This window comes from Salvia hispanica, unplaced genomic scaffold, assembly GCF_023119035.1.
Source record: "Salvia hispanica cultivar TCC Black 2014 unplaced genomic scaffold, UniMelb_Shisp_WGS_1.0 HiC_scaffold_523, whole genome shotgun sequence".
Classification (NCBI taxonomy): domain Eukaryota; kingdom Viridiplantae; phylum Streptophyta; class Magnoliopsida; order Lamiales; family Lamiaceae; genus Salvia; species Salvia hispanica.
In genome coordinates, this window is record NW_025952271.1 from 77881 (window position 1) to 94461 (window position 16581).

The window sequence follows — 16581 nt, forward strand, 5'->3', positions numbered from 1 at the left end:
TTTCACCTCCAAGACGGAATACCCAACCACTTGTAAGAATGATCTTCCATAGGGGAATCCAACCTGGATCCGAATAACCTTCAAGAACAAAAGGGAAAATTGTAATAAGTCAACCTATAATCCAGGGTTTCCCTTTTTTAAGTATTTAAATACTGATTCATTATTTCCAATGGATTAAACTTGGATTATGAGTATATCGCCCTTTCCAACCGAAAAGGTATTTTTAGGGTCTAGTACTAATCATAGCATACTTTAAAGGATCCAATAAATTTTAATATTCCCGATTCACAAAGAACCCTTTATTAGGCACGAAGTTTTGCACAAAAGATAAAAAAGGAGTCTTAACCAAGAAAAACCTTTAAAAAATTTTTCCCCAATCCCTTTCCCAATATAAGGGATTGAGAAATAGAAATTCCTTGTTCTCCATGGGTGATTTTAATTAAAAATCACATCAGTTTTCCCCATGTCTTTCATCTCAAATTTAGATGAAAAAAATTTTCTTTGTTTTTTTACCTTGATCTTGGTCAATACCAAAGATCAACATGTCATCCACATATGGCAACTTTAACCTTTACCTAAGATAAAATTTTGCTATATACACACTTGTCTCCTTTTTTAATAAAAAATTTATTTGACAACACCCCATCAAATTTCCCGATGCCATTGCGGGGGGCTTGTTTTTTAGTCCATAAAGAGTTTTTACCAACTTACAAACCTTATGTTCATTACCGGTAGACAAAGCCATCTCGTTTTTTGTTTAAAAATCTTTTTTCATTTAATTCACCATTCAAAAAGGGGGCCCCTTAACATCCATTTGGGAATTTAAAGATTATGAATAGCAAAGGGCAACAATAACCCCAATTGTGGAAATCCAAAGAACCAAAAGATGGGTGCCAAAATAGTCAATTTTTCCTTTTTTTAAAAAGCTCGGATAACCAATCTAGTTTTATATTTGTTATGCTTCCATCCACCTTCATCTTCGTTTTGAAGATCCATTTACTATTCAAAGTTATAAAAACCGGGTGGAAAACCGGGGGGGCCCAAGTAAAATTTTTGGATTTGGGAATCCATCCCCTCTTAGTTTCCCCTTTTTTCCCAAAAATTAAACCCCTTTTGAAGCCATAGTTTTGTGGGCCCTTTGGATCATCACCAAAAAAGAATATTGATATTGAAAATTAATTTCATTTCTTGATCCTTCTAGTAAGTAAAATTTTGGAAATGTTTTCCCAAAAAAGATTTTAGCTTTTCTTACTCTACCACTTCTCCTAGCAAGGAGGTGTATCAATCATTTTTTCGTTTACCCCGAGTTAGAAACCCCTTTGCAATCATGTCTTCCGGTTTAGATATAGACGTGAATCTATCCTAAAACCCCAAAATCGACCCCTTGACTCAATAATAGATGACGGATACATAGTCTTTGGGTTTTCATGACATGAACCCATAACAAGCAATTTTTTTGGGAAACCCGAAAAAATAATCAAAAACCTTTGACCTATGATTTTCATTTTGGGCCGGTTTAGTCTTACCAAAATTGAAACCCCAAACCCCGGATAGCCCCCCTTTTGGTGGTTTTTATGCCAAAGTTCATGGGGGTTATCTTTTTCCTTTTTTTTGGAACTCTATTCAACAAATAACGGGCGTTAACAAGCCTCCCCCCAAAAATCCTTCATTTGGGCCATAATAGCACAACTTTAATTAATCATTTCTTTCAACGTTTTATTCTTTCTTTAGCTACACCATTTTGTTGTGGTGTATAGGGAAAAGGGGCCGTCCGATGTATTATACCAAAAATTCAAAATACCCCGGGATCATAATACTAATTTCCCCATCAATGGAAGAACTTTAATCTTCACACCATGATGAAGCTCCCAATTTCTTTTTAAAAATTTTAAATTTATCAAAAAGCTTCATCTTTTTAATGGCATAAATAAAAACACAACAAAATCTAAAAAGATCATCAATAAAAAAAATACATACTTTTTACTACCAAGTGAGGGGTTGAATGAAAATCACACAAAAATTTTGTAAAAGTTCTAATAACCTTTGTAACTTTATTGACATTCTTATTGAAAGGTTGTCTAGTTATTTTAGTTTCCCCGCAAATTTTTTCACTTTTCATCGTTTAACTCAAATGTCAATTTAAAATCATTTTCAACATCTCTTTCAATCTCTTTAAAAGCCCTGTCCAAGTCTAAAAAAAGCCACAATTCTGATTTACTAAAAGATTACTAAAACTAGTGAAGTCATACAAACAAAATTTTTAACAAAAGAAACATCTAGATTCAACTTAAACATACCACAAAAGATAACCAAACCAATAAAAGTACCATGCCTTACATAATGTATTTGGGCACTTTTTAACAATTGTTTATAACCACAATTATTTTAAATAATTTCCAGACCAAGTTCTTACAAATACCGGGGACATATACAACATTATCTAACCCCTAATTTTAAAAAATAACTAAAGAAACTTTATTCCTTTGATTGGGTTTAATTGAACGTTTTCCATCTTCAAAGAAGATCCATCTTCAATTTTAAAAAACCTTTTTAAAATTGACCAAACCGATCCCTTTTCAACGGACAGTTGCACCCAATCAATCCACCAAAAAATTTATCATCCCCCTAAAATGCTTTGAAATTACCATGCTAATAATTTTCAACATAATGATTATTTGGGAATTTAAAAGGATTGCTTTTTTAAGATCCTTTTATCCAATTTTAACCACCGATTTCCCTTTTTCCCCCACCTTTTCCCATACAACCTTCAAGTGCCCCATTTTCCCCCCTTCCCCAAGTGGGTTTTGGGGTTCTTTTCCCCTCCTTTTTGTTATTCCCGAAACTTCCGTTTCCCCTTAAACTTACCCGCTTTACCCAGTTTTTTAGGGTTCCCCCCTCTTCCACCATGTTCAATTTTATTAAAACCCAAACCTGTTTCTAAAATTCCACCAGAGCCCTTTTTCCCTATCACGATGGGTCCTTAAAATTTGGGAAAACACTTCCAAGTTCAACCAAGTTCAACCCCTCCTTTTTTGGTTTTGGATTATTTTTTTAAAAACCCCCAAAAACGGGGGGTAGTTTATCAATAATACTAGAGACAAAAAAAGGATTCATCCATTTTCATATCATATTGGGAAACCCTCTCAATATCCCCAACAATTGGGTTGGTTTTTTTTCCAAAAAAGCCTCAATTCAAACCCTTTTATAAAAAAGCTACCAACAAGAAATTTTTTGCTAGAGGACTTTTCGCCATATATTTGGGGTTCGGGGAACCCACAATTCCTTAAACTCAACATTTTGATACACATTCAAAAGAAACAAAATACCGTTTTAAAATTTACCACACATATGTAGTCACGTTCTCCCACTTCATCCGCCTCCCTTCTGCTCCAAACCCTTTTCAAGCCCAGGGGAAAACCTAACGTACACGACCTTGAGATTTGTCGCATGAAATGCATCTTCTTTTTCCAAATCTTCCAAAATTGGGCCCAAAAAATTTTTCCAACTTCGTGAAACCTTTCGTTCATTCCTTCACCGTTTCCTTGTTCGACATTTTCGGGGGAATTTGGGTCTTTGTTAAAGGGGGATTTAGAATATTAACAAAACAACCATAATCCGAAAGTCCTTTGGTCCCCTTTGTACAAATCAATTTTTGTGGTTTTACCAAAATATTTTTTACGGGGTAAAATTCGGGGAAAAAAAAATATCTAATGTTGATATCCGAGAAAAAAAGAAACCCAAAAAACAATCATCGATTTAATAAGATGAAAAATCGCTTCAACAAGATGAATAAAGGGTTAATTTTACAACCGAAATTAACCGATTTTCAAAAAGGGTTCCAAATTGCAAATTAGTCCTTTGACTTTCGTAAATTCCCTTTTCAGAAAGAATTTCTTACACAAGAATTCCGGGGGAAAAAAATAAAATTCCAGCCCAAAGGGCCCCGCCCTTTATCCGCACCGGGGGGCCGCCCACTCCACGTTTATCTAACATCATAATGAACCCAAAAAAACGGGAACCCGACCTCCAAACTTTAAAGAAAGCCCCACTATGACAATACGATCAATCAAGTTAATCCAATTACACTAAAATATCCAACATGCTTTACTATTTTTGTGTTACTGGGGTTTTGGGCCATTAGATTTTTGTTTTTTTAAAAAGTCGGGTTTTGGCTGCTTTTCCTTTTTTTGGGGGTACATAGATTCCAAGCATCCATCTAAATCATAACACCTTCATTTTTTCTTTTCCACCCCTTTTTATTTGTTTCCCTTTCTTGTTTGTTTCTTGGGGATTGAAAATTTATAAGAGGGAAAATTCCGGGGAAATATATGTTATGAAAAACTTATTTAAAAAAAAATTAAAACATTACAAAAAAACCCCAAAATAAAGAAAAAGGAAAATTGAAAAGGGGCCCCAACTTATTTTTTCCCTATTTCTCCCCCAATCTACCACTTATCTAAGCCTTAATTATTTTCCCCCCTTAACCTCCAAATGGATGATTTGTGCATGTATGCAAAAACAATGTGATATTATATGCTCTTCGTTTTTTTGCTTCCTTTAAAACCTTTTCCCGACTTTTGGTTTTTTTCAAGAAAACCAAGGGAAGCGGTTTGATGAATGTGAAAAAAATCATGATTTCTTTATTTATAAAAAAAAAAAAACTATTATAGATAAGATGGAAATAAACTTAAATAAAAATTTTAAAAAAAAAAAACAAACTAACATTAAGAAAATTTTTAAATATAAACTAATATCACACACTCGGCATAGAATACTTCCGACTCGAGTTTTCAGCTCTTCGGCTTTCACTCTCTCACGTGACTATAGCTCCACCGTCTCTTCTTGATATACCATTGCAGGAGAATCTCGTCATCGGCACTGGAGTTGAATCATTTGAGGAAGCAATAATAAAAAACATGTTTTTATAAACACAACTAAAAGTCAACAACAATTTTTAAAACCTTTTAAGATCTATATCATACAACACAAAAAAAAAATACATTTATCTAACTAACAATAACAATTAAAATGATTATTAAAAGGGTTTTTGGCTTTTTAAACCAAAACCTTTCCCGAATTCGGTTTTTCCCATAAACTATGAGATTTGTTTTTAAAACCACAAACTTTCATTTCGTTAGGATTTTTCCCCGGTGGGTCAACGACAAACCCGGTTGTCTACATGTCAATTTTAATCTTATTTGTCACTAAATTGATTACTTGGATCCTATTTGGCACAATAATACATACATCACAATTATTACATAACAAATGACAATTTTTGAATAAACAAAACACAAGTTTAACATTTTGAATTATGCTATTCGGGTTGGAAATGTGCTATTCGTCGGGTTGGAAAAATTCTAACAAAATGAAAGTTCGTGATTTTAAAAACAAATCTCATAGTTCATGGGAAAAACCGAATTCGGATAAAGGTTTTGGTTTAAAAGCCAAAAACCCTTATTAAAATCTTTCAAATTTTATTGTGTCTCGATTAGCTTATCGATCAAGTCTATCTCTTGTACTCCAGCTTTATTATTCGCTCTTCATCATAAAAATGCTTCGAAAAGCATATGAAACCCCAATCATAACACCAAGTGCAACACTAAACAAATCTCACTAATTCATGTGCACATATTAAAATTCCTCTAAAGTCTCAACTATTCCCTAGAGCATGGAATATAGAGGTGCAAAAACAATTACAAAATTTAGAAAAATAATATTCCAACAGAGAGATTCACCTGTTTTGATGTTTGTAATAACATCATCGGTGCAAGAAATTGCAGCGTTACAGACGGTAACTATTCTGCTTTTTTCCATGTTTGTTTCTAGCTCATATTTTAGTATTGGAAAGCCAATATATATATATATATATATATATATATGAACGCTGAAATTTCTCTTTTCATTGAAGGGTTCATTGCAATTTATGTTCCAAAACTTATCATTAATGTAAATGACATTAAATTTGTTGAGTAATTGTGGGTACGTTTGATATTCCTTGTTGTAGATAATGGTAAGTTTGAATTGCCCGGATTGATGAGCATGCAGCCGATTATACCAAACCGATGACACAACTGAAAATAGTGAGGTAGACATGGACATATCCAATGACACGCTTGAAGATTCATCTGGATCTGATACCGAATCGTACAAATATGTGCGCTGATACTGTTTGTCAAAAAGAAGATGAAGAATATGAAGAGGTTCAAGAGCATACACGACATTTATTTGACGGTCACGGATATCCTATTGTTGAGGGAAAGAATAATGATAATTTAAAACTTGTCAAATTTGATTCATAAAAATTGCAGCCTTCTGTCCAAAATATCAATACATTTGTGTACAAGGAAAAAGATGGTGCTGGGGAAAATCTTGATTGATACAAATCCGGGTAGCGCGAACCAAGGAAAGTGAGGTGAAAGAGGTGACAAAGAGCCAAGCCGCAACTGGGTCAGATTCGAGCAATGATTCACCTATCCATATTATGTCCAAATGCTTTTCAAAGACCACGATTGTCTTCGCCATCGAAAGAGCTCGCTGAGTACCTTGCACGCCTTAATCGGAGCTCGGAAGAGAAGTTATGGTCGTTTTACAAAAGTCGCGCAGTCCAACAAGCAAAACGCCCGGACGACAGTGAAAACGCCCGGGCAAGGCCCCAAAACGCCCTGCCGGGCTTTTTTTGTCCGAGAAGACTTCAAAAAGGCGGGATTTTGAATTATTTTGAGTGCCTTTTCATATTCCAACCCTAGTTTGAGTGACTTTTCATCTCTCAATCTCCCACATCTATAAATAAGGCCTTATGTATCTTTTGTAAGAGATTAGAGATCAGATTGAGTTTAGATAAAAAGAGTGTCTCCTTTGTGAGAGTCCCTCCCCATGTTAGGTGAGATGAATGTTTGGAAAAATTCATGGCCGGGCTATGGTTACTTGGTGGTTAGCCCGGGTTAGCCACTTGGTAAATTCACAACTAGCACCATGTAGCTAGTGGCGGAGCTTGAGTAAGAGTATACCTTAGGGCGGAGCTCGAAAGAGTATACCTCTAGTGGGGGAGCTTGAACGAAAGTATACCCTAAGGTCGTGTAGCTAGTAGTGAGTCGATTTAAATGGTTGCTTGGATGAAAGTTGTCAAGGGTTGCCATCATCTTTTTGGTGGAGGTCCTTCGGTCTCCAAGAGGTCATTTGTTCACTCCTCAATTTCTTCCATTTTCGATCCCCTCGCCCATTCTATTTGTTTGTTCTATGTTTTTGTGGGATGGAACACCTATCCTTTTAGTGTAATATTTATTTAAGTTTCAATGTAATGTGTTTTTATGTTATTGTTGTAGTGTTTTTTGTTTGTAATTTTAAGTGTGTTGCTTTTACAAGAACAAGTCTTGGGCTAATTTTGGAGATTCTCATCATTGATGGAGCTCGGTGACCATCAATGATCATGTTGGTGTTTTGTTATGAGCCTAACAATGAAGATAACTTGTTGCAAGAATCATATGACGTGTCGGGAAAAAGTAGCTAATAACAAATGAGTAACTAGTGTCACTCGATGTGAATCCCGGGATTCACAATCATAGGATGCAATGCCATCGAGGCCACTGGGTTGATTGGGTTCCGAAAGAAGGTGGAGATATGGCAAGGAGCCAAGCCGATTCGGAGGTTTGACTCACACCAGAATTTGCCTATCACGATGGTGTTCAAATGCTCTTCTAAGACCACCATTGTCTTCATCGTTAAAAGAGCTTCGCGTGAGTACCTTACACGCCTCAATCGGAGCCAGATGAGGAAGTTATGGTCGTTTTACAAAAGCCGCGTAGTCAACAAGCAAAATGTCCGACCACAGAATTTGCCCGGCTCTGGAGAGAAAAACGCCCGACTGGGCGTCTTGTGCGACTTGCGATTTTTGCTCCTTTTTCCTCTTTTGTTTTGCACTTTTAACCTCTAGTATAAATACCCATGTCTAGGGTTTTGTCTTCACTTTTAATATTTGTAAGAGACAATTTCTCCATATTTGAGCTCACCTTCTTCATCTTTGAAGACTTATCAAATTCCTTGGGTTCATTCGATCTTTTGCGACTAAGGTTGATTGTAAAGGTATGCTTGCTAGTTCTTGTGTTGCTAGTTTGTGGAGTCATTAGGTGTTTGTATGTGAAAGTGCCTTTGGGATTTCTTTCTAGTTCTTCACCTAAATCATAACACTAATCCATCCGCTATCCTTTTATCCATTTTTCTTGTTCCATTTCTTGGTTTATCTTATTTATTCGTTGGGTTTATTTACAAGAACAAGTCCGAGGCAAGTTCATGAGTCTTCAATCTAGAAGATTCACATTACACTCCTTATAGACAACTTGCGACAAGATGTGCAACGTAAGCCAAGTGCCCTGCGATATTCCAAATGATGGAAGCCATGGGATTGATGTGAAATTGGAGCGGAATCCATTGTTGAGTTTTAGGAGAAAACTGCTCCGGTGAGGATGATTTGGCTTTGTCTAATATTGGAGCATGTCTAGATGGCCATATGATGCTGCTAAGGAGAAACAATGCTGGAAAAAAATATATATTCCAAATAGGTTACGACGTCACGAAGGGGAAAAGAAAGATATGATTTTGGCGAGGGACAAGAGGAAATAGATGAATATGTCATCTCTATTGTTTCTTTTCATTTTCTAATCAGGCCATTCCTTTTTCCAAGAATGTTGTTTATACTTCTTTTCATGTGTCTTCTAACGAGACGAGTTATATACTTGCGGTTCAAACAAATTTGTGAAAGATAGGGTCCACGATCAGTCGTCGAAATTGTAGACCAAATTTCATGTCTGGAAAAGGAAGACCCTCTAGTTGTTTTGGTTCATTCCGTGGTGAATGGAATCCCGATCATAACTTTGCATTAGAAAGTTCTTATGTCCAATTTGTTTATCGAGGTATCGACGTAAACATGCTTCATCTATATCTAATTTTGATATTGAACGCACTAGTTATAATATGCCACAAGATAGTACCTCTTTTTGGGGGTAATGAAGAAAGACAATTAATGATGAATTTCCTTCTCAACATTGTGCATCCTTGAGGAGAGTCTCTTTTGGAGACAGGATGACCCTCAGAACAAGGGATTTTAGGTGATTCACGAATCCCAAGAAATATGAGTCCCAGATGTTGCTCTAGTGAGGCTGGTTCTAATATGATGGGACTTCAAAATGATGACAAGTTTATGCAACATTTACCTAATGAAGTCACTAAAAGAGTCTGTGCTCAACCACAAGCTATGTATGAAGAACTTGAGAATCAGCTTGTGCATGGGAACATGAATTACTCTACCACTCTGCAAAGAAAGAAAAGGAATATCCTCGATTCTATCATAATCTAAAGTGCAAGTTGAGTGAAAAGACTTTAATGCCCTTTTTGGAGGAAAAAATGGAAAGATGGTGCGTCTTTTACTCCATTTCTTTACTTTATTTTTACTCTTCCAATATATTGTCAACATGAAAATAATTAATTTTTGAAGTCAATAACATGCTAGCTTCTTCATAAAGTTTTGAAACACATTTAAATAGTGCATCACCATTAAAATTATATATATTTAAAATTAAATCTAACTTATAAATTTTGTATAACTTCTTAATATAAAGAGTAGGGTGAATTGTCACATTAAACAACCAAGTTCATAAAATATTATCGTTATTTTAAGCGATAATGTACTTTTTATACGTATATGTGGCAGAAGTAAGAAATTTATTATTTCCAATATTAAAAATTCATTTAGTTTGATCATGTATATCAAGTTATGCTATGTTCGAACTTAAAGAAAGAAATAAATAATGATTTTTGGATAATCTTTGTACAATTTCTAACTTGACTTCTCAATGAAGTTTTAATTTTTATGATTTAAATTATTCATATATTTAATGTGGATATGTTTAATATTCCATATATTTTTCAAATTATTTTTTATAATTAAGCTATTAAGCTATTAAATTTATATATTAATTTACCTTTTATTTGGATTAATGACTACTATAGCACGTCAATAAACATTTTTACTTACACATATTTTCTTTATTTGTACCTGTATATCTTATTCTAATTAACTCATACTATTTTATCATAGTTACACATCTTCTTTTTGTCACTAATTTTTATTGTTTTTACTACATTTATATTATAAATTAAAATTGTATAGGTATTTCATTCATTAGGGAGTATTAGATTCTTCATTTAGAGTAAGACAAGATAAGTATATTTATGTTTTTTAAATCTTCACATTCATATTTTCTATATATTTATTATATTTTGTTGAAACTCTTATGACATGTGCACGCAGTGTAAATACTAGTTTACTCAACCGAAGAATCTTGGACACGTTATCCTGGTCCATGGTCATCTCGTCAAGCGATCTCCTAATGGACTTACATCTCCAGCTTTATATAGGATGGGATGGGAAGGATGAGATCTCCTGACCATGCTTGTTTTCATGATGACATGGTTTTTAGAAGCCGTGGATCTCTTCCTATGTTGCACGGAATAATAATGACGTTTATCTTTTCTGGGACAGCTGATTCTAATAGGAAAGACTAGAAATACTGGGAGAACTGATGCATTAGATTCTCTAGAGATGGGACATGGAGAAGAGTACTTGAATGGGCCATCCATTTCCAATAAGTTTCATGAGCTTCGTGGTGATACAAGCATTGACGATGGGAGGAAGTTTCGATCAAATTTTAACAATGATAATGGAAATTTTTTATTTCATATGAATAATAAGGATACAGAATTTGAGAAAATTGATGCTCAAGAATATTAAACAGTTTAAAATAGTTACTCCCTCCGTCCCGAGATAATTTGGGACACTTTGATCACGCGGGTTTAAGAAATCTAATGGAAAGTGAGTTGAAAAAGTTGGTGAGGCGTGGATCCTATTTTTAAAGTATTAGTTTTATAATAAAATGTGAGAGGAATGAGTTAGTGGAATATGAGATCCACTCCAAAAATTTTAAAAGTGAAATGGGACAAAATTTTGTGACGACAAAATGGAATATTGGGTCAAATTATCTGGACGAAGGGAATATATAAGTATTTATATGTATATTCTAAGCTTATCAAACAATGTCCTAAGTCCCGATAGTATGCCCAAATTTCTTGAAAATACAAGGTGGAAGTTGCATGCATGAAAGGGAATACTTAGCTGCTTAGAATTTTAGATCGAACCAAAAATATTAGTGAGGTAATTTATTAGTAATTATAATGCATTAACAATCCAACCTCACATTGTCCTTGGTTTTAGCTCTCTCTTCTTCCTCAATCCAAATTCCCACAATTTTCTTCTTCCCAAAACTACATTTTCTTTAGTTCATCTTTTTCCTTTTTTTTTTTTTTTTTTTTTTTTTTTGCAGTAACTAACAATTCATGGTTACGTGATCATTCTCAACATCCCCGAACAAAACTAAATTAGTCGATTTCATCTCTTTTTCATCATTTGAATTTTTTTAATTTAACCAATTCATGGTTACACGATCTGGATCGAGAATGGCGCCGAGAAAAGGCAATCCAAATGAATAAATATCATAGATACATAATCGCAGATCATGTATCAGTGGTGCAAATGGGTAGCTACAATTATTACAAGATGTTCGGTTGCTTCAACCGGAAGTTCAAAATCAGCGAGTCGGAGCCGCCGCCGGACGTGAGGGAGGCTTTCTGGCGGTACAGTGCGGGAGCGCAGCAGATGACGGCGGATCAGCTGCTCAAGTTCATGGTCCAGCACCAGGAGGATTCCAATTGCACCGCCGTGGCCGTCGACGACATTATGCAGCACGTCTTCCACCAGCGCCACCACCACAACCACCACCACCACCACCAAGAGACGAGGAACCTCAATTTCACCCTTGAGGACTTCTTCTACTTCCTCTTTCAAGACGATCTCAATGGCCCTATCAATCCCCAGGTCTAATTCATTTCAAAATCCCCAATTCTATTTTAGGCCGTGTTTGGCTTACTTTATGAATTTTAAGAAATGCTACAGTTTGATTTACAAATTTGTGCAACTGTGAAAAGTAGAAATGAGCAAGTTTGTTTGAGGAATTATACAAGTAGTAACAATTTATATTTACCTTGGCAATTTGCACAATTCCAGGTACACCATGACATGACTGCTCCGTTGCATCATTATTTCATATATACAGGTCATAACTCCTACTTAACCGGGAACCAGTTGAGCAGTGACTGTAGCGAAACTGCTATCGTAAGAGCTCTTGAGAATGGTGTGAGGGGAATCGAGCTCGATTTATGGCCCAATTCGTCCAAAGATAACGTGCACGTGCTTCATGGAAGGTACGGTAAGCTTCTATATTAACATCCCTCTATTTGCAAATGTTGCTGTTGATCATTTGTGTTCAAGATTTAAGCTTCTTTGTGATGTCAAAATCCTCACATTTTGATTGTTGAGTAAAATTTGGCAGAACGCTTACAACTCCGGTGACACTCATCAAATGCTTCAAGTCTATAAAAGAGCACGCCTTTGTTAAGTCGCCTTACCCTGTCATAATCACGTTAGAAGATCATCTCAATCCAGAGCTCCAAGCCCGAGTGGCGGAGGTAAGGCCCTTCTCTCTTCCTAGATTGCAAGTTTTTGAATTTATTAATATATGGTTGTTTAAGAGAACTCTTCATTTCTTTTTGTTTAGATGGCAATACGAATTTTTGGAGACTTGTTGTATTGCCCTGAATCAGGATACGTGGAAGACTTTCCCACAGTTGAGTCCTTGAAACATAAGATTATGCTCTCAACAAAGCCACCCAAGGAGTATCTTGGGTCCAATCACGAGGAAGGAGAAACCTCCTCACCAAAGTATAAAGATTATTCTGATGACGAGACTGAAGCTGAATCTGAAGCAGATGACAAGGTCAAATATCGATAAACAGAGTTTAGTTCTGTTTATTGCTTCAAGAAAAATGGTGCTAACAAGTGATTATGAGGATTACGACAACTGTGGTAGGGGCAATGTGGCAGCACCTGAGTACAAACGTCTTATCGCCATTCATGCCGGTAATGCCAAGAAGAAGAGCTTGAGGCAGGTGCTAAGACTCAGCATTGATAGAGCTAGACGGCTTAGTTTGAGTGAGCACGAACTCAAGAGGGCCACATCCTTGTATGCTAGTGACGTCGTGAGGTAATACTTCATCCGTGTATTCTTTATTTTGTTTGATTCTTTCGTGTTCTATTACAAACCAATGATCACAGCTACTTGTTCCCACTTGAAAACATGTTGTAGGTTCACCCAAAAACACTTGTTGAGGGTGTATCCTAAGGGCACACGAGTAACTTCGTCAAACTTTTGTCCAATCATCGCGTGGATGCATGGGGCACAGATGGTTGCGTTTAATATGCAGGTTAGTTTCGTTTTCTATGGATGCATGTTATTTTTTGTTTTTATAGTAGCCATAAGTTTCTTGCTGAAATAGTTGAATTGTATTTGATATAATAGGGATACGGAAAAGCCCTTTGGATGATGCATGGATTCTTCAGAGCGAATGGAGGCTGCGGTTATCTCAAGAAACCACATTTGCTTATGAGCAAGAATTCAATCGGCGATGTCTTCGATCCCAAATTGCCATGGCCCGTGAGGGTGACATTAAAGGTGCTGACACAAATTATTTAGGTAGCTCGACCTAATAGGGTGAAATCTGTGTGGTAGTGTTTCTTATAATTCTAGGACGCATTTTTAATGTGCTTGGAGAGCCTGTTGATAATTTAGGTCCTATAGATTCTCGCACAACATTTCCTATTCATCGATCTGCACCTTCATTCTCAGGTAATCGTGTACATGGGAGATGGGTGGCGTTTAGATTTCAGCCACACGCATTTTGACACATATTCACCACCGGACTTCTACACTAAGGTAACCAAGAATTTCATATTATCATATCATTTGATGAGTTAACAGTGATCAGAGGTGTCAAAAATAAGTCAGTAGATCTAAATGGTTTCAACAAAATGTAGTACTATGTGAGTTCAAATTGTTAAAACTAGAAGCATGTGAGCTATGATAGAATCTTGTGTGCAGATATACATCATCGGTGCGCCACTAGACGCTACCGAGAGTAAAACGAGGATAATAGAAGACGATTGGGCGCCTTACTGGGATCAGGAGTTCACTTTTCCATTAAGAGTTCCCGGAGCTAGCTCTCCTACGGATAGAAGTCCGTGAGTATGATAGATCAGACAAGGATGATTTCGGAGGGCAGACATGTATACCTGTGTCAGAGCTGAGACGGGGCATCCGAGCAGTTCCACTTTACGACAAGAAGGGTCAAAATTCAAATCTGTTAGGCTTCTTATGAGGTTTAGGTTTGAATGAAATTCATTTTTGATGAAATTTGTATTTATGTTTCTTCATTTATTTATTTTTTAGTAACTTTTATTTGGGCATATGCTGAAGCTCCATTTTGGATCTCACACAAGGATTGTTATGTCCGAATCCAATCCGTTTGTACAATAATTGTTGCCTTTAGGGTACTCACAATGGAGGCCATAAATCCAGAGCTCATCTCCATTTTCTTATGCCATGTCAGCACCATTTCGAGGCCATCTCCCCAGAATGGGAGCCAATCTCACGGCAATGATGGACCCAGAATTAAAACCCGTGGGGTCGAATACAATTAAAAATAATAATAAATATAATATTTAAATAATTATTTAAAAAATATTTAGTTTAAATTTTTTATTTTCTAACTTCAATATTTGTTTATGAATTTATATTTAAATATTTTTAAACTAATTTTATAAATTCGTATTATGTTTACAATAATTCTAACAAAAATCAATAGATGAAATAAAATTATCATTACTATAACGAACATTATAAATATAATTACGGCTTTTAATTAATCTATAAATCTTTTTAGCTATCATCCATTTTAGGTAAAGGAGTAGGCCCAATTATTTAGCCCATTTTATACCAAATTAGAATCGAAACGACGTCTTCTCCATCTATTCTTTCCACCGGGTCTGAGCTCTCCTCTTACTCTCCTTCTCTCCCATCTATTCTTTCAACTGTTATTCTCTATCTCTTTATTTCCGGCAAAGAGTGAAGTGAAGAATTGCGGGGGAGATCTGTCACTTAGCGCAGCTGAGCTCCGTGGGGTCGAGTGGAGTTGCGCCGATCTCGGAGGTCCATAAATGGAGTTTCCGCAGCTCTCGGCGGACGACGATGGGGTCGGTCGACCCGACTCGACCCCACCGGGTCCGCTGCTCATAGGGCCTATCTCATTTCCACCTTATCACTATTTTCTTTTATCTTTAATGTCAATGTCTAAATGATATAAATTAAAATACATAATAAATTAATTCTTCGATATAGTATAATATTGGAAAAAAGAATACAATGATGGGTTGTTCTCACCAGTCGAAATCGAATCCAAATCGGAAAAGATATTGAAAAACATTTCTAGTGGAAGAAAAATGTGAGCAGAGAAGGATGTGGGTGTGCGAAATGAATGAGATTGTGAGGTATTTATAATAGGAGAATAAATTTAATAAATTAATTAAAAAATAATTTGAATATCGCCCGCGCCCTGCAATGGGGGCCTATCCAGGCCGATTGAGAGCCGATGGCGGATCGTCGAGGCATATCGTTGGTCATGGTCCGGAGGCGTTAGTGAGGGTGATCGGCTCCTCTCCACAATGGGAGGAGCCGATCGGAGGCGATGGGAGGGCCGATCGCTAGGCCTTGCGATCGGTCATCATTGTGAGTGCCCTTAGAAGGAAGAAGCATCAGATTTATAATATGCTAGTAGTAGTGTATCTATTCTATTACTCCCCCATTTCACGGCAAGTGAGCCGTATCCTCTTTGGACCGTTCCAATTAACGTGATGCATTTCCTTTATCGGCAAACAGCAACACATTTTATCCCTCTCACTTTATCATCTCTCATACTTTTCTCTGCTATTACTTTATTCACTCTTTATGTAATCACTAAACAGACGTCCTAAAATCATGTGCTCAAAAAGAGCACATCACTTACCGTGGAACGGAGAATCATTTAGAAAATGTTTCTTGCATTATCTCTCATTCATATATGGCAACCTCCACCTTTTGTTATTTTAAGATATTAATATTAAGAGAGTTGTCATTTCTTAGAAATTTAACGCATCATCTTACTTTTAAACTTCAATTTCTTTTGGAGGGAGTTTTCTAGTGAAGAATGCTCTGAATTCATTAATATATTCCGTTCCAATCACCATATTAGAATTATTTATTATCGAGCACATCATCAGCAAGTACATTGAGAATGCAAATACTTGTTGGTAGCCTTGAGATTTAATGAAACTTTTACTCTTTGAAATTGAACATAATGGATCAAGGGTCCGTACCAAAACATCTTATAATTTCATGTTGATGGCGTTTATTTTAATTTTCTGCTTTAAATTGCTATTCATTATAATAATTAAGATAATACTACAAAGGTAACACGCCATTAACGATAGCGTTTTCTAGTGATGAGATAATTAAAATACTAATAATATTTCAAAGATGATCAAAATAAAATATTAGAAACAATTATTCACTGTGCTGTTGACTTTTAGCATAAAATAATGTT

General features: G+C 35.9%; 1 pseudogene; it reads left to right on the forward strand.

Moving 5' to 3' along the window:
* The first annotated feature begins 11385 nt into the window (after positions 1–11385).
* On the forward strand, positions 11386–14476 carry LOC125199509 (annotated as a pseudogene).
* Positions 14477–16581: the final 2105 nt, after the last annotated feature.